The 24,203-nt window shown below is 50.6% G+C and overlaps 1 protein-coding gene across 4 annotated transcripts in view; it reads right to left on the reverse strand.

Moving 5' to 3' along the window:
• The window catches only part of LOC140389792 (sodium-driven chloride bicarbonate exchanger-like), a 548,473-nt gene that overhangs the window by 482,742 nt on the left and 41,528 nt on the right, over nucleotides 1–24,203 (reverse strand). The window contains exon 1 of one of the 4 annotated variants that reach the window (XM_072474346.1): nucleotides 16,219–16,253. The exons of the other annotated variants lie outside the window; for them this stretch is intronic. The gene's annotated coding sequence lies outside the window, so the exon portion shown is untranslated. Of the gene's footprint in view, nucleotides 1–16,218; nucleotides 16,254–24,203 lie in introns of those variants that run through there. 4 annotated transcript variants of the gene reach the window in all.

Here is a 24,203-nt window from a genome sequence, read left to right on the forward strand (position 1 = left end):
ACAGCCAGTAGAAATCAACCATAAACTAACCTGAGAATAGTTCCTTCGGGCAGCACGGTGGCGCAGTGGGTTAGCACTGCAGCCTCATGGCGCCGAGGTACCAGGTTCGATCCTGGCTCTGGGTCACTCGTGTTTGCGTGGGTTTCGGCCCCACAACCCAAAGATGTGCAGGGTAGGCGGATTGGCCATGCTAAATTGCCCCTTAATTGGAAAAAATGAATTGGGTACTCTAAATTAAAGAAAAAAATAGTTCCTTTAAGTAGTGCTGTGGAGGTGGATCCTTCCTGCTTCTGAACGCATGTTCAGATACAGGGATTAACAGCAAACGTTAGTTGGAGCACTAAGGTCAAAAATCACTTCAAGTGTACTGGCATTACGTGCTGGCTCACATCACAATCTGCCTATTCGGAATATTCTCAGCACAAACTCCTAATGCCACCCTAATCCCCTCACCAAACTGGGGTGTGGCATGACCTGCACCAGGGTGTGTGCACAAAACAGCACCCACATCACCAAAAATATGAGCTCTACAGAGCTGAATTTTGCAGCCCAAGTTTTCATAAATTCACAATCAGAGATTCCCATGGTCATTTTCATCTAGTCTCCTCTTTAGTTGGTTATAGACTCCACTCTCAAGTTCAAAAATGAAATACGTGTGAAACAAGCACAGTTGCTTCACAGTTCCAGGGCCCCAGGTTCGATTCCTGGCTTTGGTCACTTGTTTGTGCGGAGTCTGCCCGTTCTCCCCATATCTGCGTGGGATTCCTCCGGGTGCTCCGGTTTCCTCCCACAGTCCAAAGATGTGCAGGTTAGGTGGATTGGCCATGATAAATTGCCCTTAGTGTCCAAAAAGGTTGGGAGGGGTTACTGGGTTACGGGGATAGGGTGGAGGCATGGGCCTAAATGGGGTGCTCTTTCCAAGGCCGTGCAGACTCGATAGGATGAATGGCCTCCTTCTGCACTGTAGATTCTATGATTCTTGGACTATATAAAAATCTCTTAATCCCCTTGGTACCCAAAATTATATCAACCTTCGTCCTCAACATGCTTTTATAAAGTATTTTTATTCAGCAAATTTTCAAAAATGTTACAATACAAAACCCAACATAATCCCCCCAGCACCCCATAACCGCCCCCCCCCCCCGCCCCCCCCCCCCCCCCCCGCAATGGTACCAAACTCCTGAAAATGCATGATCAGCAAACCCCAACAATTGTAAAACCCGTGACTCGCCTCCCCGCCGCGCCGAAGCACAGGGTGGAGAAGCTGACCTTCACCCCAACAAGACCCACCTGTGAGCAATCAGCGAGGCGAAGGCTAAAACAACTGATCAGCCACCACCTTTTCCATCTGGAACCTCATCCTCTTGACCCCCCCCCCCCCCCACCCACCCAGAGTCCTACTATCGAACCCAAAATGAAACATCCAACTCACCCAACCCTTCCGAAGCCTCAGCTGATCCTTCACCCTCAAACGGGTCTCCTGCAGCATCACCACATCAGCCTTTAAATTCTTCAAGAGCATGAAAACCTGATCTCTTCACCGGTCCCCCGAACCCCCTCACATTCCACGACACTATTCTAACCGGGGTCTCTCAACCAACCCGCCCCCCCCCCTCAACCCCCACCACCTATCTACCATCATCATAACCCCAGGGCCTGCCCCTCTGGCCTGGCCCACCCCAACCTTTTTTTACCATTTCCCTTAATCGATTCCCTCCCCCGGCCTTTCACACCTCCCTGGCCCATCGAAACCCGTTCCATCAGGCTCCAATGACAGTGGCCCCTCCCTCCACTACAATCCCATTCAAAAGCCAACCTTTGCTTGCTAGTGTCCTGACAGCGCTCCCCTCCTCAGTAACCCGGTCCCACATACCCCAACAATTCCCCACCTCCCTCATATTAAAGAATACAAACAACCGTGCCCACAGAAAAAAAAGAGATAAACCCAAAACCCAATACACATGTAAACAAATGTAGACAAAAGTAAACAAACCTCCCCCCCATTGAAAAGACAGAAAAAAAACTCCAAATAGAAAAACCCTCCTGAAGAAAAAGCACCATCCCCGTCCCCACAAACCAAGTCCAAGTCCCAACTCTCATCTCAGCCTTAATGACCACCTCCGCCGCCTCCACTGTCTCGAAATAAAAATCCCCCAAATCTCTCCAGACGACTCCGAATCTCACTCCACTGCTATACAATTCCACTTTCAACCGTCCAAAAGTTGCCCGCTTTCTTGCCATTTCCGCCTTCAGGTCTTAGAATATTCGTATCCTAACACCTTCCTACTTCACCACTCGCCTCTGCTTCATCCAACTCAAAGACCTGCTCCTTTACGTGGAACTTACAAAAGCAGATTATGACCGCACTTGGTGGCTCATTTGCTTTAGGCTTTGGCCTGAGCGTCCGATGTGCCCTTTATGAGACTAAAACACCGTGTTTGAGATTCCCCCGCCGAGGAAACATTCTCTCAGCCTCTCACCTGTCAGGATTTTATATGTATCAATTAAATCATGATGCATTCTTCTAAATTACAGGAAATATAGGTCCAGTATACTCAATCTCTTCTCAGAGCTCAATCCTCTCATCCCAGGAACCAGCCAGCCAAATGAACCTTTGCTGCACTCCCTCTTGGGCAAGTACGTCCTTCCTTAGGTAAGGAGCCTCAAACAAACAACAAAGCACAAAGAAAATTGCAGCTCAGGAACAGGCCCTTCGGCCCTCCCAGCCTGCGCTGATCCAGATCCTTTATCTAAACCTGTCACCTATTTTCCATGGATCTACTTCCCTCTGTTCCCTGTCCGTTCATATAGCTGTCTAGATGCATCTTAAATCATGTTATCGTGCCCGCCTCTACCACCTCCGCTGGCAAGGCGTTCCAAGCACCCACCATCCTCTGCGTAAAAAGCTTTCCACGCACATCTCCATTAAACTTTCCCCCTCTCACCTTGAAATCGTGACCCCTTGTAATTGACACCCCCACTCTTGGAAAAAGCTTGTTGCTATCCACCCTGTCCATACCTCTCATAATTTTGTGGACCTCAATCAGGTCCCCCCTCAACCTCCGTCTTTCCAATGAAAACAATCCTAATCTACTCAACCTTTCTTCATAGCTAGCACCCTCCATACCAGACAACATCCTGGTGAACCTCCTCTGCACCCTCTCTAAAGCATCCACATCCTTCTGGTAATGTGGCGACCAGAACTGCATGCAGTATTCCAAATGTGGCCTAACCAAAGTCCTATACAACTGTAACATGACCTGCCGACTCTTGTACTCAATACCCCGTCCGATGAAGGCAAGCATGCTGTAATGCCTTCTTGACCACTCTATCGACCTGCGTTGCCACCTTCAGGGTACAATGGACCTGAACTCCCAGATCTCTCTGTACATCAATTTTCCCCAGGACTCTTCCATTGACCGTATAGTCCGCTCTTGAATTAGATCTTCCAAAATGCACCACCTCACATTTGCCTGCATTGAACTCCATCTGCCATTTCTCTGCCCAACTCTCCAATCTATTTATATTTTGCTGTATTCTCTGACAGTCCTCCTCGCTATCTGCAACTCCGCCAATCTTAGTATCATCTGCAAACTTGCTAATCAGACCACCTATACCTTCGTCCAGATCATTTATGTATATCACAAACAACAGTGGCCCGGATCCCTGTAGAACACCACTAGTCACCTTTCTCCATTTTGAGACACTCCCTTCCACCACTACTCTCTGTCTCCTGTTGCCCAGCCAGTTCTTTATCCATCTAGCTGGTACACCCTGAACCCCATACGTGTTCACTTTTTCCATCAACCTGCCATGGGAAACTTTATCAAACGCCTTACTGAAGTCCATGTATATGACATCTACAGCCCTTCCCTCATCAATTAACTTTGTCACTTCCTCAAAGAATTCTATTAGGTTTGCAAGGCATGATCTTCCCTGCACAAAACCATGCTGCCTATCACTGATAAGTCTATTTTCTTCCAAATGTGAATAGATCCTATCCCTCAGTATCTTCTCCAACAGTTTGCCTACCACGGACGTCAAGCACACAAGTCTATAATTCCCTGGATTATCCCTGCTACCCTTCTTAAACAAAGGGACAACATTAGCAATTCTCCAGTCCTCCGGGACCCCACCCGTGCTCAAGGATGCTGCAAAGATATCTGTTAAGGCCCCAGCTATTTCTTCCCTCGCTTCCCTCAGTAACCTGGGATCGATCCCATCCGGACCTGGGGACTTGTCCACCTTAATGCCTTTTAGAATACCCAAAACTTCCCCCTTCCTTATGCCGACTTGACCTAGAGTATTTAAACATCCATCCTTAGCCTCAACATCCATCATGTCCCTCTCCTTGGTGAATACCAATGCAAAGTACTCATTAAGAACCTCACCCATTTCCTCTGACTCCACGCATAAATTCCCTCTTTTGTCTTTGGAGTGGGCCAATCCTTTCTCTAGTTACCCTCTTGCTCCTTTTAAACTGCACATAAGATTCTGAGTATGGCCTCACCATGCCCAGTATATAATTGCAGTAAGAGTTTTTTATCCTCATGCTCCAAACCTTTTGTAACAAAAGCTAACATACAATTTGGCTTCCTAATTGCTTGCTGTTCATACTCAGAACAAATAATCAACATTTTCCACCTCTCCAGGGAACCCAATCAAGTAAAACAACTGTCACAGCTTGCATCCACAATGTATAAGGCCTAGACACTGATTCACATAAATGTGTACTTCAGGAAGGGGATTATTTTTAACTTCCTGAACGAAATACAAAAATAAAAGCCACCACAAAGTGAATATTTCAAAATAAATTTAGAAATAAAATCATTCCATTTTTCATTCAACATTAAACAAATCATCCTTGCGCAGTGCCCCAGTTTTTGTTGCTTTGCCTGTCTATGCCCTAATGCTCCTACAAAATGCTAGCCCAGTATGGTGGATGAATGGCTGCCAACGTTCAGTGAGGAGGCTGCAAATAGCCATGGAAGATGACCTCAAGCAGCTTTGATATTAGAAGGCTGGGCTTCAGACTGCACCATCTCAGCACAGATGGCAGCAGTCAGGACTGGTTGGCAGAGAGAGTTGGAGAGAGGGCAGGTTGTGCAAGGCAGAGTGAGGGGTGGGAGTGGGGAGGGTGAGTGTTGCGGAGGACTAATGCTCTCATCCTGACATAGGACAGCGGGTCCATGCTCCATGGAGCCACTGTCACTCCCTGAGGCAGTATCTCAGCAATCCTAGTGGGAAAGCAGATCACTGGGTTGCTTCGGCACTCTGCCAAGTCCCCATTAAACACTCGGACCCACAGCACTAACGGCAGAAGTCTGAGCTTCTATGAGGGCATTCTATAAAACCATAAGGAGTGGAATTAGGCCATTTTGCCCATCGGGTCTGTTCCGCCATTCAATCATGATTGATATGTTTCTCATTCCCATCCTCCTGCCTTCTCTCCGTAACTCCAGATCCCCTTATTAATCAAGAACCTATCTATCTCTGTCTTAAAGACACTCAGTGGCTTGGCCTCCACAGCCTTCTGCGGCAATGAGTTCCACAGATTCTTTGTTTTAAAGGATCGTCCCTTCAGTCTGAGGCTATGCCCTTGAGTTCTAGTTTCTCCTACTAGTGAAAACATTCTCTCCACGCTCACTCTATCTAGGCCTCTCAGTATTCTGCAAGTTTCAATCAGATCCCCCCTCATCCTTCTAAACTCCAACAAGTACAGACTCGGTCTTCAACCGCTTCTCATATGACAAGTCCCTCATTCCAGGGATCATTCTCGAGAACCTTCTCTGGACCCTCTCCAAGGCCAACACATCCTTCCTTAGATACAGGGCCCAAAACTGCTCACAATACTCGAAATGGGGTCTGATCAAAGCCTTATACAGTCTCAACAGAAATCCTATTTGGCAGCATGGTAGCACAAGTGGATAGCACTGTGGCTTCACAGCACCAGGGTCCAGGTTCAATTCCCCACTGGGTCACTGTCTGTGCGGAGTCTGGACGTTCTCCCCGTGTCTGCGTGGGTTTCCTTCGGGTGCTCCAGTTTCCTCCCACAGTCCAAAGGAAGTGCAGGTTAGGTGGATTGGCCATGATAAAATTGCCCTTAGTGCCGAAAAAATAAAAAAGGTTAGGAGGGGTTATTGGGTTATGGGGATAGGGTGGAAGTAAGGGCTTAAGTGGGTCAGTGCTGACTCAGATGGACCGAATGGCCTCCTTCTGCACTGTATGTTCTAAAACAGTATCCTTGCTCTTGTATTCGAATCCTCTTGAAATGAATGCTAACATTGCTTTTGCCTTCCTAACTGCCAACTGAACCTGCATGCTAACCTCTCCTTACTGCCAACTGAACCTGCATGCTAACCTCTCCTAACTGCCAACTGAACCTGCATGCTAACCTCTCCTAACTGCCAACTGAACCTGCATGCTAACCTTTCCTAACTGCCAACTGAACCTGCATGCTAACCTCTCCTAACTGCCAACTGAACCTGCATGCTAACCTCTCCTAACTGCCAACTGAACCTGCATGCTAACCTTTCCTAACTGCCAACTGAACCTGCATGCTAACCTTTCCTAACTGCCAACTGAACCTGCATGCTAACCTCTCCTAACTGCCAACTGAACCTGCATGCTAACCTCTCCTAACTGCCAACTGAACCTGCATGCTAACCTCTCCTAACTGCCAACTGAACCTGCATGCTAACCTCTCCTAACTGCCAACTGAACCTGCATGCTAACCTCTCCTAACTGCCAACTGAACCTGCATGCTAACCTCTCCTAACTGCCAACTGAACCTGCATGCTAACCTCTCCTAACTGCCAACTGAACCTGCATGCTAACCTCTCCTAACTGCCAACTGAACCTGCATGCTAACCTTTCCTAACTGCCAACTGAACCTGCATGCTAACCTTTCCTAACTGCCAACTGAACCTGCATGCTAACCTCTCCTAACTGCCAACTGAACCTGCATGCTAACCTTTCCTAACTGCCAACTGAACCTGCATGCTAACCTCTCCTAACTGCCAACTGAACCTGCATGCTAACCTCTCCTAACTGCCAACTGAACCTGTATGCTAACCTCTCCTAACTGCCAACTGAACCTGCATGCTAACCTCTCCTAACTGCCAACTGAACCTGCATGCTAACCTTTCCTAACTGCCAACTGAACCTGCATGCTAACCTCTCCTAACTGCCAACTGAACCTGCATGCTAACCTCTCCTAACTGCCAACTGAACCTGCATGCTAACCTCTCCTAACTGCCAACTGAACCTGCATGCTAACCTCTCCTAACTGCCAACTGAACCTGCATGCTAACCTCTCCTAACTGCCAACTGAACCTGCATGCTAACCTCTCCTAACTGCCAACTGAACCTGCATGCTAACCTTTCCTAACTGCCAACTGAACCTGCATGCTAACCTCTCCTAACTGCCAACTGAACCTGTATGCTAACCTCTCCTAACTGCCAACTGAACCTGCATGCTAACCTTTCCTAACTGCCAACTGAACCTGCATGCTAACCTCTCCTAACTGCCAACTGAACCTGTATGCTAACCTTAAGAGAATCCTGAACTAGGACTCTGAAGTCCCTTTGTGCTTCTGATTTCCGAAGCCTTTTCCCCATTTAGAAAATAGTCTATGTCTCTATTCTTCCTACGAAAGAGCATAACCTCACACTTTTCCACATTTATTCCATTTGCCACTTCTTTCCCTACTCTCCAAGCCTGTCCAAGTCCTTCTGCAGCCTCCCTGCTTCCTCAACATAACCTGTCCCTCTACATATCTTTGTATCATCAGTTCCTGCTTTCAGATCATTAATGTACATCTTGAATAGATGTGGTCCCAACATTGAGCCCTGCGGAGCACCACTAGTCACAAGCTGCCATCCTGAAAAGAACTCTTTATACCCACTCTCTGCCTTCTGCTAGTCGGCCAATCCTCTATCCATACCAGTACCTTCCCCTAACATTTATTTAGCAGCCTCCTGTACGGCACCTTGTCAAAGGCCTTCTGGAAATCCAAATAGATCACGTCCACTGTGTGGTAAACCACTGTGTTCTGATATTAGAGGTTGTACGGTAGAACCTGCACTACAGGTTCACCTGTGGCCCCTGTGTGAGCTCCGCCCAGGAGACGGGTTATAAATATGCGTGGCCTCCAGCTGCAGCCATTTCGCCAGCTGCTGTGGGAGGCCACACATCTGATACTAATAAAGCCCCTGTTAGGATTCAACTTCGTCTCCAGTCAAATTGATCGTGCCTCAATTTATTAGTATCAGACTCAGGAGATGGACCTCCGTATTAAACCAGATCGCCTGCAGCTGGATCCACACTCAAGTGACACCAGAAAGGACTTCCAGCACTGGCTACCTTGTTTTGAAGTGTATATCAACGCGGCGCCGACCCCTGTTCCAGAGGCTCAGAAGATCCAAATATTGTACTCCAGACTCAGCTCCAAAGTCTTCCCGCTGATCCAGGATGCGCCCTATTACGCTGATGCCATGACTCGACTCAAAGAAAATTATGAACAGTAGACGAACACGCTCTTTGCCAGACACGGGCTCGCAACGCGTACTCAACTACCTGGTGAGTCAATCGAGGACTTCTGGAGGGCCCTGATCCCACTAGTTCGGGACTGTGACTACCAGGACTTTACAGCTAAGGAGCACTCAGATCTCCTTATGCGGGACGCTTTTGTGACTGGGATTGGGTCTGATATTATCAGGCAGCGGCTCCGAGAAGGGGCCACGCGTGACCTCGCAGAGACTAAAACGCTAGCGCTCTCCATGGCGGTCACCCTGTGTAATGTCCAGTCCTACGCCCCCAACCGCGCAGCCCACTCCTCCTACGCTTCATGGGCCCCACACACAGCCGCCCCACCGGGGGCGCTACCCACCCAATACGCCTGCACTACGCACCAGCCAGTGATCTCCGGGGAGTCCCGATGCTACTTCTGCAGCCAGCAAAAACACCCCCGTCAACGATGCCCGGCCCGCGCTGCCCTTTGGAAGGCCTGCGGGAAGAAGGGCCACTTCGCTGCGGTGTGCCAGGCCCGCTCAGCGGCCGCGGTCGCCTCCACCCTTCCCGGTCACAGGCAATGGGCGCTGCCATCCTCCTCTCCTCCCCAGGCCATGTGCGACCAATGGGCACCGCCATCTTCTCCTCCGCACAACACGTGCGTTTCATGGGTGCCATCATCTTGCTCCACCCCCGCAACGTGCGTTCCATGGGCGCCTCATTTTGTAATCCCAGGATCTCCGGGCGCCGCCATCTTGTCCACCCCACAGCACATGGACACCAATGGCGTTCCAGGACCTCAACTCAATGGCCGCCTCACTACCCGACGATCAACCACGGCTCGCCTCCATGGCAATCGACCAGTCCCGACCACATAATCTGACCAACGCTTCCACCAGCGTGAAAGTCAACGGCTATGTGACCTCCTGCCTACTGGACTCCGGGAGCACCGAGAGCTTTGTACACCCAAATACGGAAAGGCGCTGCTCCCTTAAGGTACACCCTACCAATCAAAAAATCTCCCTGGCCTCCGGATCCCATCGCGTAGCGATCCGGGTGTACTGCACGGTCACACTCACAGTCCAGGGCGTAGAGTTCCACGGCTTTTGCCTCTACGTCCTCCCTAACCTCTGCGCTACACTTATCCTCGGCCTGGATTTCCAGTGCAACCTCCAGAGCCTGAACCTAAAATTTGGTGGACCCTGATCACCCCTCACTGTGTGCGGCCTCGCGACCCTAAAGGTCGATCCTCCTTCCCTCTTTGCCAATCTAACTCCAGATTGCAAACCCGTCGCCACCAGGAGCAGACGGTACAGCACCCAGGATAAGGCCTTCATCAGGTCTGAGGTCCAGCGGCTGCTTCGGGAAGGCGTCATCGAGGCCAGCAAAAGCCCCTGGAGAGCTAAAGTGGTAGTGGTTAAGTCTGGCGAGAGAAACTGAATGGTCGTGGACTACAGCCAGACAGGTACACGCAGCTCGATGCGTACCCCTTCCCATGCATATCTGACATGGTTAACCAGATTGCACAGTACCGGGTCTTCTCAACGGTGGACCTGAAATCCGCTTACCACCAGCTCCCCATCCGTAAATCGGACCGTCCATACACCGCCTTCGAGGCAGACGGCCGTCTATATCACTTCTTTAGGGTCCCCTTCGGCGTCACCAACAGGGTTTCGGTCTTCCAAAGGGAGATGGACCGAATGGTCGACCGGTACGGCTTGCGGCCACGTTTCCGTACCTAGACAATGTGACCATCTGCGGCCATGACCAGCAGGACCACGACGCTAACCTCGCTAAATTTCTCCGCACCGCCACTCTCCTCAACCTCACATATAACAAGGAGAAGTGTGTGTTCTGCACAAACCGCTGAGCCATCCTCAGCTACGTGGTCCAGAATTGAGTTCTGGGGCCCGATCCCGACCACATGCGCCCCCTCATGGAGCTCCCCCTCCCCCACAGCCCCAAGGCCCTCAAACGTTGCCTGGGGTTCTTCTCATATTACGCGCAGTGGGTCCCAAACTATGCGGACAAGGCCCGCCCACTCATACAGTCCACTCATTTCCCCGATGGCCGAGACCCAACAGGCTTTCGCCCGGATCAGAGGTGATTTTGCCAAAGCTGGAATGCACGCTGTAGACGAAACACTTCCTTTCCAAGTAGAAAGCGACGCATCGGACGTCGCTCCTGCCACCACCCTCAACCAGGGCAGGCAGGCCCGTGGCATTCTTTTCCCGCACCTTCCATGCCTCTGAAATTCGGAGCTCATCCATCGAAAAAGAGGCCCAGGCTATCGTTGAGGCTGTACGACATTGGAGGCATTACCTGGCCGGCAGGAGATTCACTCTCCTCACTGACCAACGGTCGGTAGCCTTCATGTTCAACGCACAGTGGGGCAAGATCAAAAATCTTGCGGTGGAGAATCGAGCTCTCCACCTATAATTACGAGATTAAGTATCGCCCTGGCAAACTCAACAAGCCCCCAGACGCCCTATCCCGAGGTACATGTGCCAGCGCACAAGTAGACCGACTCCGGACCCTGCACGACAGGCGTTGTCACCCAGGAGTCACTCGGTTGTACCATTTCATTAAGGCACGAAATTTGCCCTACTCCGTCGAGGAAGTAAGGACAATCACCAAGGACTGCCAGGTCTGTGCGGAGTGCAAGCCGCACTTCTACCGGCCGGACCGCGCGCGCCTGGTGAAGGCCTCCCGCCCCTTTGAATGCCTCAGTGTGGATTTCAAAGGCCCTCTCCCCTCCTCCGATCGACACACATATTTCCTCAGTGTAATCAATGAATACTCCCGGTTTCCCTTCGCCAGCCCATGCCCCGACATGATGTCTGCCACTGTCATTAAAGCCCTTAATTCCATCTTCACTCTGTTCAGCTTCCCCGCCTACATCCACAGTGACAGGGGATTCTCATTAATGAGTGATGAGCTACGTCAGTTCCTGCTCAGCAGGGGTATCGCCTCCAGCAGAACGACGAGCTACAACCCCCGGGGAAACAGACAGGAAGGGAGAATGGGACGGTATGGAGGGTCGTCCAGCTGGCCCTGCGGTCCAGATATCTCCCGGCCTCCCGCTGGCAAGAGGTCCTCCCTGATGCACTACATTCCATTCGCTCATTACTCTGCACTGCCACTAACAGTACACCACATGAACCCACAGTATGCCTACGTGGCGTTCCCCGACGGCCGCCAGGATACCGTCTCCCTCAGGAACCTGGCACCAGCAGGTTCCACCCCCACACCACCCCCGTCGCCACCCTCCCCTCCCCCGCCACCCCAATCACCCCCCCTAGGACCGTCCGTCCTCCCCCTGCCCACCCCCGTTGATGAAGAGGATTTCGGCACACTCCCGGAGTCAACTTCGACCACGACAGCGCCAACATCGCCGTCACCACTTCGTCGATCTCAAAAGAACCATCAAGGCACCGGACCGGCTGAACCTCTGACCGGCCCGCCGGATGACCAGACACATTTTTTTGCTGCTCTGTAAATATTAAAATTTCTAATTGTATATAGTTATCCATCACCCCCGCCGGACTCAATTTTAACAGGGTGGTGAATGTGGTAAACCACTGTGTTCTGATATTAGAGGTTGTACGGTAGAACCTGCACTACAGGTTCACCTGTGGCCCCTGCATGCTAGCTCCGCCCAGCAGGCGGGTTATAAATATGCGTGGCCTCCAGCTCCCAGTCATTTCACCACTGCTGTGGGAGGCCACACATCTGATACTAATAAAGCCTCAGTTTGAATTCAACTTCGTCTCCAGTCAAATTGATCGTGCCTCACACTGATTCTCCTTTGTCAAACTTCCTCGTTACCTCCTCAAAGTACTCTAACAAATTTGTCAGGCATGACCTGCCCTTGACAAATCCATGCTCAGTCCTATTTCATATATATTTTTTTTAATATAATCTTTATTGTCACAAGTAGGCTTACGTTAACACTGCAATGAAGTTACTGTGAAAAGCCCCTAGTTGCCACATTTCGGCACCTGTTCGGGTACACGGAGGAAGAATTCAGAATGTCCAAATTACCAAACAGCACATTTTTCGGTACTTCTAGGAGGAAACGAGAGCATCCGGAGGAAACCCACACAGACACAGGGAGACCGTGCATGTTTTAAGTTGGTACCAGACCCTTCTATGTGCCTTGACATTAAATACATGCTTTCTAGCATGCTTTTGTTACATATACCTATTAGCCTTCTTCAGTAGCCTACCCCATTGAAGTCCTTACCCGAGTAGTCTGCAGCAGAACCTGAATGCAGTGACCTCTGGGGAGATAGTATCTGCCTTATCCTTGACCCCTGACCTGGCTGCAAAGCACTTGTGCCCAGTGTCTCACTACATGCAGATCTGACCTCTAACCTATCTTCTTAAGATATATGCTTCGAGCTGGTGGTTACAAGAATGAAACAAGTGATGTTATTTCCTCATCAATGCTCCTTCTAATTTTGTTTTGCTATGTGTGAACAACTATTGCACTACATGGTCTCTTTGAGATTACTGCAGAACCATGCATGCGCACATCTTAAAGGGCATTTTGGTTCTGCATAGCTAGTTTGTTCCCCGTACATTACATTCTGGATTGCTGCACAGCCAAGAACACATTCCAGCTTAAAAGGGAACATTGGTCTTCTTCATCATTATTTTCTTCTTGGTGTCATTCCATTGCCTGGTCAGGTGTCTGAAAGCTAAAACGGATAAGGGAGAGCATGCGATGAGGAGTGGAAGAAAAGTAAGAGCTGCATGATTACACCATTTTCAGCTTGGAAATAAGAAGATATTCTGGGATGGGGAGTAAAGGCATGCGAGAAGGCTTGTGATACTGTTCACAGAATGTCTCGTCGGCAAGCAGGGTAGTTTCCAGCCTCCATGAGGGGGCGTTGGGCAGGGCCCATCTCCAACCTCACATCCACGGAGTGTGGCGCGTGGTTGGAGATCACGATTGCGGAATGCTCTGCACCTACTATCCCTGGAAGCGCCGCTTTCCCCACTATGAAGACGTTGATCCTGGTGTGGACCCTGTGGATCTGGGAGAAGGAGAACTCCTTCATCCTTGGGTCCATGAACTTTGAGGGGTCCACTGCCTCTATCTGCTCCATGAAGTTGTTCAACTCTCGCTGTGTTTGATAGTTTCCCTGATTTGGGCCTGGATCGGTCTGTCCATGGGTCCTGTACGCAGTTAAAGTCGGTGTGAGTCTATGTTGAGGATTTCTGCCATGGTTTTCTTTATTTTATTTTTAAAAATAATTTAGAGTACCAAATTCTTTTTGTTCCAATTAAGGGGTAATTTAGCGTGGCCAATTGTACCTATCCTGCACATCTTTGGGTTGTGGGGGCGAAACCCACGCAAACACGGGGTAAACGTGCAAACTCCACAAGCCTGTGACTCAGATCGAACCTGGGACCTCGGCGCCGTGTGGCAGCAGTGCTAACCACTGTGCCACCGTGCTGCCCATGGCGTTCTTTATGAACTCCGCGTCATCCCAGTCAGGTGCATAAACGTTTACGAGGACCACTGGTGCCCCTTCCAGGACACCACTGAGCATGACATGACATACCATTCCCCTGGGCACATGACTGACTTTGTTGCCAGGAAAGTAGTTTCTTGTTGAGTAGTATGGCCACCCCCATAGCATGGCCCTCGACCCGTAGAACAATTGGTAAGTCTTTCCCACCCAACTCTTTCTTTCCCGCAGTCGATTCTTCTCCCTCAGGTGAGTCTCTTGGAGGAAGACAACATCGGCCCTCCGACTTTTCGGATGGACTAAGACTTGGATCTTTTCACTGGGCCGCTAAGTCCCCTGACGCGCCAGGTGACTATCCTGATGGGGTTTTCTATCTCTTCCCCCACCCCCCCCTCCGGCCCCCCAACCCCTGCGGGGTCAACCATACATAACTCGTGGATGCGCCCCTGCACTCCTGGGTGCCATCCAAGGTGGCCATTGTCACCATATTCGCCACATGAATGGGCCCCTGAACTCTGGGGTTTCCCTTTGTTTGGGGGCCATCCAAGATGGCCGTTCTTGGTGTAAGGGTGTCTGTTGTTGCCATGTGGGCTCTGTTGTAGCCAGCATCCTACCCACCCCCTCCCACCACCTGGTATCCCCCATATTGGGCTTTTCTACCCCTCGTTGCCCCTCTCCACGTGCCCTGTGGGCCTCCCCTTCCATTTTTCCCACCCCCGATCCCTCACCCCCCAGCTTTCCCACCCACTACCCCCCCCCCCCATCTAGAGTTGTCCCCTCCCTTCTGCCAGGCACTCTTCCTCTCCCCTCGGGAGTTGAGCCGGGGCTCCCCCTTCCCGTACTTTCCTATGCTAGCTTGCTTATGTGGCTGTCCCGTCCCTGGCCTGCTGTGTTCCTTCTCCCCTCCCCCTTCTACATCACACCCCTCCTTCATAGGATTCATAACTGACAGAAAATAAGGCAGTTCTATCGCACGCGATTATCTTTTTTTTCATAAGTTCATGTTCAATGCTGACGCTGTTGCCTTCCCAGCCCGTGCATGAACTCATCTGCATCAGCGATGCGGTGAAGTAATGCTCCTTCCTCTGGGAGATTACCCGGGTACTGCATCTTGCTCTTGTATAGGGCTGCCTTTGCTGTGGTGAATGCCGCCCGGTGCTTGGCCATGTCTGCCCCAACGTCCTGGTACACACAAATCAAAGGTCCCTCCCACTTACAGGACCATGTGTGCCTTTCCTAGTTCAGGATCGTCGCCTTTGTCTTGGTACAGGTGCAACTTTGCGATGATGGCCCGGGGCTGCTCCCCTGCTATGGACCTCGGCAAGAGTGCCCAATGGGCTCGGTCTATTTCTGGGGGGGATGGGGAAGTTCTCCTCTTCCCTCTTCTCCCCCCCCCCCCCCCGATCAATCAGTTTCCCTCCGTGGGGCTCCTGCTCTCAATGCCCTCCAGTAGACCCACAATGCTGAGATTCTGGCATCACGGACGGTTCTCCAGGACCTCGACCTTCCCAGTCAGCATGCCCTGGGTTGTCACAAACTATGCCACCTCCGTCTCCAATGAGGTGATCCTGTCACTGTGGTCAGCTACTGCCTTTTTCGGCTCCCTGATGGTTGCTTCCTGTGCCTCCATTCATTGCTCCGTATTTTCCAGTGTCACCTTGAAGGGGGCCAGGGCTTCAGCGACCAGCGCCTTCTCCTTTGCTATCATCCCTACCTTGATGGCACCTCTGTGCTTTAGAAGCTTCTGCGTTAGGAGGTTCATCCATTCACTTGTCGAGGGGGTAGTCCGACATGTACCTCGGCAACCCAGCTTGTTCGGGTACAGCCAGCTCCGTCCTACTCTGCATGCTCGTCATCGCTCCATCATTCCTTTCCACGCATTTACAGATCCTGTTGTCTTTTCTACCCTAGAATTGTTTGTGGGCATTTTTCAGTAACTGTGGTGGTCTGGAAGGAGGGTGGAAGGGTTTTTCACAAACTTAGTAACCTATTTTTGGGCTAAAAGTGCCAAATTTAAACTTCCAGGAAGAGAGCCACCTTTCCTATGTCCACTCACCACATCCCCATCACTGGAAGACAGATGTTGGAGGAGAAAGCTTTTCCTGATTTTTGAGTGTTGGCATGCGAATTGAAGATGTGCATGTTTCAAACACTTATTACCAATCATGACACAATGCTGGTCCAAGTTTTGCAGTCAGTGGCAAAGTGACAGCATTAATCACTGACCTCAAAGAAAGCTGCACACAGTGATTGCTGCAATTTCTGTGGCAAGGATTTCCCCTTTCCTGACATTAGCTTGGATTCTGATGAAAAAAGTGATTAGAGTAAGCAACCAATCATAATGAAGAATTTCCACAGGCAACAAATCAGGATATAAATTGCACTGATTATCCTTCACTTTTTAATACCGAGCAGGTACCCGATGGAATTTTATAAGAAGTTTTTGGGATGTTGGGACCGCTGCTGTAAGGGCCTTCAATGACGCAGAGGAGTTGGGAGTGCTCCCCCCAACATGGTCACAGGCGGCGATCTCCCTCATTTTAAAACAGGATAAAGACCCGGACAACTGTGGGTCTGCCTGTTAAATGTGGATGGCAAACTATTGGCAAAGATCCTGGCTACAAGGATCGAAGACTGCATCCTGGGGTGATAGGGGAGGACCAGTCGGGGTTCGTTAGGGGATGACATTTGACGACTAACATTAGGAGGTTGCTTGATGTAATTACGATGCCTCCAGAGGGGCGCTAGGTTGAGGTGGTGGTGGCCGTGGACGCAGAGAAGGCCTTTGATCGGGTGGCATGGGAATACTTATGGGAGGTCCTGGGGCGGTTTGGCTTTGGGCAGAGATCTGAAGACTGGGTCCGGTTGCTATACCAGGCACCGGTGGGGAGTGTGCGGACGAATCAGGCGAGATCAGATTACTTCAGGTTGCATCGGGGGCGATGCAGGGATGTCCACTTTCCCCACTGTTGTCTGCCTTAGCAATTGGCATTGAGAGCATCGAGGGTCTGGCAGGGATAGTACATGGGGGGGGGGGGGGGGTTGTTGGAACAAAGGGTCTTGCTCTACACGGACGATCTGCTGCAGCAATTAAGGCGAGCGAAGGGAGTTGTATATGGGTATGGGGAGAAGGTCAACCACTTGTTGCTGGGCCAACTCTGCAGGCAGGCGGCGGTGAGAGAGGTTGTTTGGGTCCATGGAGTTGGCGGTGGCACTGGAGCAGGTTAATAAGGTGTTTGAAGAGTTTTGAACACAAGTCAGAGCCTACGGAGGATGAGTCAGACAGGAGGGAGCATCTGGGGCGGGCGGTTGGAGTGTCCCGAGGTGAAGAGGAGGAGGAGAAGGCACAGTTGGAGAAGCCAGTAGGGGTGGAGGAAGAGCGGGCAGCAATCGGGAAGATGCAGGCAGGTAAGGCACCAGGACCGGATGGTTTCCCAGTGGAGTCTTATAAGAAGTTTCAAGATAAATTGGCACCGCTTTTGGTGGAGATGTTCGAGGACACAGTAGCGAGAGGTGTACTGCTGGAGACAATGCGACAGGCATCCATTTCTCTGCTGCTGAAAAAGGACAAGGACCCAGTGGAGTGTGCAAAATACAGTGTGCAATATCGTTATTGAATGTGGATGACAAGATTCTGGCAAAGATGTTGCCGCTCAAGTTGGAGGAGTGCCTCCCGAAGGTGACTGGGAAGAGCAGACAAGGTTCATGAAGGGCAGACAGTTGTCGTTAATGAGCACTGGCTGTTGAATGTGGTACGTCCTCCGGCAGAAGAGTTGGAGGTGGTGGTGGCGCTGGATTCAGAGAAGATGCTTGATCGTTTGGAGTGTAGCTATTTGTTTGCAGTGTTGGAGAGGTTTGGTTTTGGACCTACGTTTGTGGCTTGGGTGAAACTGTTGTACAAGGACCCGATGGCCACTATGTGTACAAGCGAGATGAATTCAGGGTACTTTCCTCGGCACAGGAAAACAAGGCATGGGTGCCCTTTCTGTTTGCATTGGCAATAGAGCGCTTAGCCATTGTGCGGAGGTTCTCTGATAAATGGAGGGGAGAAGGATCTGGGGAGTGGAGCACGGGGTGACCCTATATGCTGATGATTTGCTGTTGTACATCTCCAATCTGGGCTCGTCTGTGGGGAATATAATGGGACAGCATAGGAGATTCGGGGCTTTTTCAGGCTACAAGTTAAATTTGGGAAAAAGTGAGTGTTTTGTGGTATAGTCTCCAGGGGCGGGGGTTGGGGTGAGGGGTTTGCCATTGAGTGGCAACAGCCCATTTAGGTATCTGGGAGTGCAGGTAGCATGAGTCTGTGCCCGGCTCCGTAAGTTGAACTTTACAAGTTTGGTGGGCAGGGTTAAGGCGGATTTCTTGAGGTGGGGCAGTCTTCCCGTATCGTTGGCAGGCCGGGTCCTGGGGGTTAAGGTGAATATTTTGCCGTGGTATTTATTCTTGTTCCAGTGCCTGCAGGTCGTTTTACCAAAAACGCTTTTTATGGGGGTGGAGAGGCTGATTCTGTTGTTTGTGTGAGCAGGTAAGGTAGCAAGGATTAGGAGGACGGTGCTCCAGAGAGGGCGAAAGTTGGGGGCTTGGCTCTTCCGAACTGGTTATACATTAACTGGGCGGCAAACGCGGAGAAGGTGTGGAGCTAAAGTAGGGAAACGGAGGCTTTGTGGGTGAAGATGGGGGCAGGTTTTTGTAATGGGTCAGGGTTTCAGGCGTTGGCAACTGCACCGCTTAAGTTTCCCCCCAGAGAGGTGATGGTGTTGGGGGAGGGGTCATGTCAGCGATTTATAAGAGGGTTCTGCGGGGAAATAAGGCATCCCTGCAAGGGGTTAAGCGGGAAAAGGAGCTGTGGATGGCACTGGAGGAGGGTCTGTGGTGTGAGGTGCTGAGTAGGGTGAATGCCTCAACCTCCTGTGCGCGGCTGGGGCTGATACAGCTAAAGGTAGTACACAGAGCGTACCTGACAAGTCGAGGATGAGCCGACTATTTGAGGGAGTAGAGGATATTTGTGAGCGGTGTGGGAAGGGCCCAGCCAATCACATACACATGTTCTGGTCCTGCCTGAAGTTGGAGAAGTTTTGGGGGTTGTTCTTCAGCAGAATGCCAGCAGTCTTGCATGTGGATTTAGACCCTAGTCCCCAGGGGACCATATTCTGCATGTCGGACTTTCTGGAGTTTCAGACGGGTGGGTGGGTGGGGGGGGGTTGCGAGCGGAGGCTTTAACACCTCGTTGATCGCTCGCAGGTGGGTCCTGTTGGGGTGGAGGTCAGCTTCTCCATCCTGTGCCTCTGTGTGGTTGGGAGATATAATGGTATTCTTGTATTTGGAGAAGGTGAAATTTTCTCTGAGGGGACAAGTGAGGGGTTCCACAAGAGATGGGGGGGGGGGGGGGTGTTTGTTCATATTACATTTTGGGGAGCTGGTTGCCACCAACTGCTAAGGGGGAGGGAGGTGGGGAGGGGGGGGGGCTGGGGTTTTGCTTTGGGTTGGTTTTATTTTGTAAATGTTGTATGTTTTATATGTTTAATTGTTAAAATATTCAAATTTGAGAAATAATTTTTTTTTTTAAACTACAAAAGGGAAAATTCAGTGATTTCAAATTGAGTAAGACTGCATGGACTTCAGCAGAAGCATAAAATCACAGCCGACAACTTCTGAATTTCTGCTATTTAACTGCATATGTGCAGATTCCAGAAGTGTAATGACAACAGATATCGACTCTTTTGCTGTCATTACTATTTTGAAATCCAGGTTACGATCTTCTTATAGTCAAACATCAAACAGTAATAAGTAGTGCTAGAAACATGTACATCTTCAGCTCACACAACAAGCAATGATTCACAAAAACACAATTTGTAAACAAAGGCTGCAGGAGATTCAACTGGACCATAAAATATTGACAGTGCAGATCTACAGATGGAGCTTTAATGACATGAATGCAAGCTAAAGAGAATGCAAAAGTGAAAGACAGTCCAGTTTACAAACCCTCATCAAGGATTTTAATCTGATGCAATAAGGCGATGTATAAGCCTTTTGTAGAAAGCAACCATACAGCATGCTGGAAAGATCACAACCTGCTGACATGCAGTCACATTTAGCCTCACTTGGGAGAGGTGAAAATGTTTGTATTGTGACCATCAAATGCACAGCAGACAAGTTAAGTTGTTTCTTAACCATTCCCTTAGCTAAAGAACACCTCAAAAGATTGGTGCTGGATTGAAAAGCTGCCATCTTTAATTCTAACCTATAATAATGACAATTTTTGTTGGGCATAGTGGAATAGAAAATTTGTGAGGCAGAACCCTGACAGTTATGAACTGAAGGTGTACCTGCCTCCTGAATGTACTACTGGTTGATGCAGTTATTATTATTATATTATAATCATCCTCACCCTAGAGTTCTAGTGAGGACATAATTAAAGACCACAGGGTTGAGGCAGAGGCCTTCAAGAGTAGGCCTCTGGAACTTGAAGGCAGAGCCCCATGTCAAGAATACTGGAAACACCAACAGAAGCTGGTCAGTCAAAGAAGTGCCAGGATTGGTCTCTCCCAGGAAACCAATCTGGTTTTCTCCATGACTCTCTATCGAGGGGCTTTCTTTAAAAGTTGTTAAAAACTCCAACACCCCATACTGAGACAGGGTCCAAGACCCAATCTGAGCCTAGAACACCAAACATGGGTCCTGCTCTCATTAATTTCAACCGGTTATGTGTACACTGATGTTACAATTAGATCCCAACTGAAGATTGGAGTGCAAGGAACTCTCAACGAAGGCATCTCCCTGCCACTGATTAGGACAACTGCAACCCTCTCCATCCACCCCTCACCACCACGGGCTTTTGGGGCCAAATGAAGGTTTTTCCCCCTCACACCATCTAGGAAATTCTGCCTTAAGGCCAGGATCCAGTGTATCTGCTGAATTTAGTGGTCCATCTCATTAGAACAATTTTGGGGCTAGTATATACACAAGATCTTTGTACTGCATACAAGGAAAATTACTTTGTATAAAACCATGACAGATTAATACACTGTTAATATTTTGATTGTTTTTGCATTTATACTACTAAAACCGAAGTACTATAATCAAATTCATCTGCACTATTGCATGCACTGCTGGACTAAGGAGTAATAACCTCCCTACTGAAAGCAGCAGTATATCGAGCTAGTTTATATCAAGCAGTTAATGGAGAGGTCAAGAGCTAGAATTTCAATTTTATTTTGATCATCCTCATTTGAAACATCCATCAGATAGATTAAAATTCACGTAATCCCCACTCTATCAGCCATGATCTTCCACTGCTGGCCCAAAATGGTTGCTGGAAGTGAATTCTCTGTGAATCTTGTTTTATATATTGTAACACGGCATGATCTATGCTGTCAGATAACGTTTCCAGCCTGATCTTAAACAAACGGTAAAAAATCATCCATCCAAAGAGAACATGTCTACATTTTGATAATACCTCAACTGTAAATTACCTTTACATAGCCCAGATGTTGTAATTTGTTTCCTGTCACTAAAATGTGTTCGATTTTCAAAGTGTTATTATTTGTTCACTACCCCACAAATCCTGACAGTTATGCTTCGATTGCAACCAACAAAGAATTATACATTGATCTTGCTCAACGAATTATACAGAATTGGAGCTAGGGGTCTCCGTAAGCAGGTTAGTCAGTACGAGGTGCATCTGTGGTCCCGTCACATCCCTCTCCCACGTCCACTGATGTCCGTGGATATTGGAATATAAGCTACCAAGCCTAAGGACAGCTGTCCCCTCCAACCACCCCCAAATGCAAAAGATGGTGGGAAGGATTCTCCATTTGCGAGACTAAGTGTCGACACCGGGACCGAATGGCAGGTGCTCCACTGTCCTGATGGTGCTGCCAGTCCTGGAACAATTCAGGACATGCTAATGGGCCAGCACTCGCGCCACATGGAAGCAGTGCAATCCCAACTCACATCGACATCAGATTCACTGGGGTTGGGATTAGCACCGGAGAGCCTGACAAGCTGCATACAAGCACTCCAGTCCCCACACACCCTCATTCTAGCCAAGATGCCGCCCCGGAGAATGGCCCCGAGCTTCACGGATGCAGAGCTGGAGTTATTGCTGGATGCCGTGGAGAGGAGGCGGGACACCCTAACCCCTGGGGTGGGAAAGAAGCTGCCACCGGCGGCATCAGCCTCTCCGCGAGGACTAGGCAGCAGTGTCGAAAGAAGCTGCAAGCCCAAGTGAATCACCGCCTCCATGCCCTGGCACCACCCCCATCCCACACACCTCATCCCTCAACCCCCACTCCATGCAGCCCCCACCAGGTGGACCGGTAGGCAGTGCTGGGTTAGGATGGGCAAGCCCCCCACCCCTGGCCAGACATGGTCAGCCACCACCACCCATGTCTCTGGCACCACCCCCACCCAAGGGCAACTGCATCCCACCATCAGCAGCCCCGTCGCATCCCACCCTGCCCAGCATGGCCTGGTGCCCTGCACACAGGCCAGCAACTGCAGATCCCTTGCGCTGCCCCCGTCTAAGTGTCTCACATTATGCATTATCTGCCCCAGAGAGGGCCGGCAGGACCTGCTGCCCCTCACCATCACAGAACAGAGGGCTTTGGACCTGGTCGGCGCGGTGGGTGAATGGGCAGTCACAGATGCAGAGATCGGCATGGGACAACCAAGTGAGCCCCCAATGTGAAACGATATCCCGATGGCATGTGAGTCACCCTTCCCCCCCTTCCACACCACCCACAACCTGCGATCTAACAATGCATCTAGTCTTGTGTCTTGCAGGGTCACGACCAGACGATGAGGAACTAACTGGCATGCCTCGTCTCCAGCCACAACCCGGCAGCTCACCTGGTGACAAGGCAGGCCAATCCGGGGTCCCACATCCCCCCCCCAACACATGTCTTGGGACGACATAGACTTCTCGACACTGCTGTCACCGGCACCCTCCACCATCCCACAGACACTCACTTTGGTTGAGCATTTCAGTGAAGAGGCTCCTGGGGCTCTATCTGTTGCGCACCACGCACATGCAGCGATACATCAGGTAGAGGTAGAAGCACCCAGGATGCAGAGAGTCGGAGGGCGGCCTGATCCCAGGGACTGGCTGCAGTCCAGAAAGGTCTAGAATTTCTGGAAAAGGGCGGTCCCATTGATGTTGAAGATCTAGGCACAGAGCCGGGGACTACATGAGGGGGTATCAGCAACCATGTAGCGCCTGTTGGTGCAGTTGAAGGATGCAGGAGGACCAGGAGGTGGTGCCAGCCATGCATGCTACCCAGGCCAACACACACAGGTGACGCCCACGGTGGAGGCCTTGGGTGCGAAGGTTTCGGCCATGGGTCAGGATGGCCAAGGCCTGGGGCACAGCATGTGTGGGCTGTGGCTGAGACACAGGACAGGGCAGCCATATCACAGACAACCATGTACCAGGGTCACATGGACATTGCCACGGCGCTCCAGAACGTGGCCCAATCACAATGGGTCATGGCTGCAAGCGTCGAGGGCATTGGCCTGGCTGACCTGAGCCGGTCCCAGAGAGCCATGGCTCCGGAGGAACGTGGCATGGTCCCAGAGGGTCATGGCACCGTCCCTGTGCTCCTTGGCCATGAGCATGGAGATCCTGGTCGAGACAAGTGCGGGCCTCCAGGACTGGCAGTGCCAGGTGATGGCGGAGCCCCCGGAGTTTGCTCCAGCTGCACCCCCTCCCAAGGAGTAGCCCGGGGCCCATCAGACAGGTGACAGACACGGGGTGGTGACAGAACATTGCAGAACCTCTGATCTCCATCTCTCCTCCCACCTCCCCACCTTCCCCCACCCCCCAACCAACCTGTCCCTTGGACATCCAATGGGCAGCACACAGAACAGCACTACTGCCATCTGCAATACTCGGAAGACTGCCAGACCCATCCGGGCCTGGTTGGTCCAGAGGATGGCCGCCAATGGGATCCCCGGTCACAGGTCTGGTTTCACAACCTCCACTTCTAATGAATCACCTGGGGGCCCATCCAGAATTTGTGTCAGGCCGTGTAAGATTATAAAGTTAGACGCCTGGTAAGTTGGCACATGTGCAACACAAAGGATAGTGATCATGTTCCAACCTGCTTTGGCCCTCTGTCCATAAGAGTGTAAGAGATGGCCTGGGCTGGGTGCAGAGGGTGTGTCAGTTGGGTGTGTGTGGACAGGGCAGACGGTGATATGGAGTGCGG

The sequence above is a fragment of the Scyliorhinus torazame genome, chromosome 2 (assembly GCF_047496885.1).
Source record: "Scyliorhinus torazame isolate Kashiwa2021f chromosome 2, sScyTor2.1, whole genome shotgun sequence".
Lineage (NCBI taxonomy): Eukaryota > Metazoa > Chordata > Chondrichthyes > Carcharhiniformes > Scyliorhinidae > Scyliorhinus > Scyliorhinus torazame.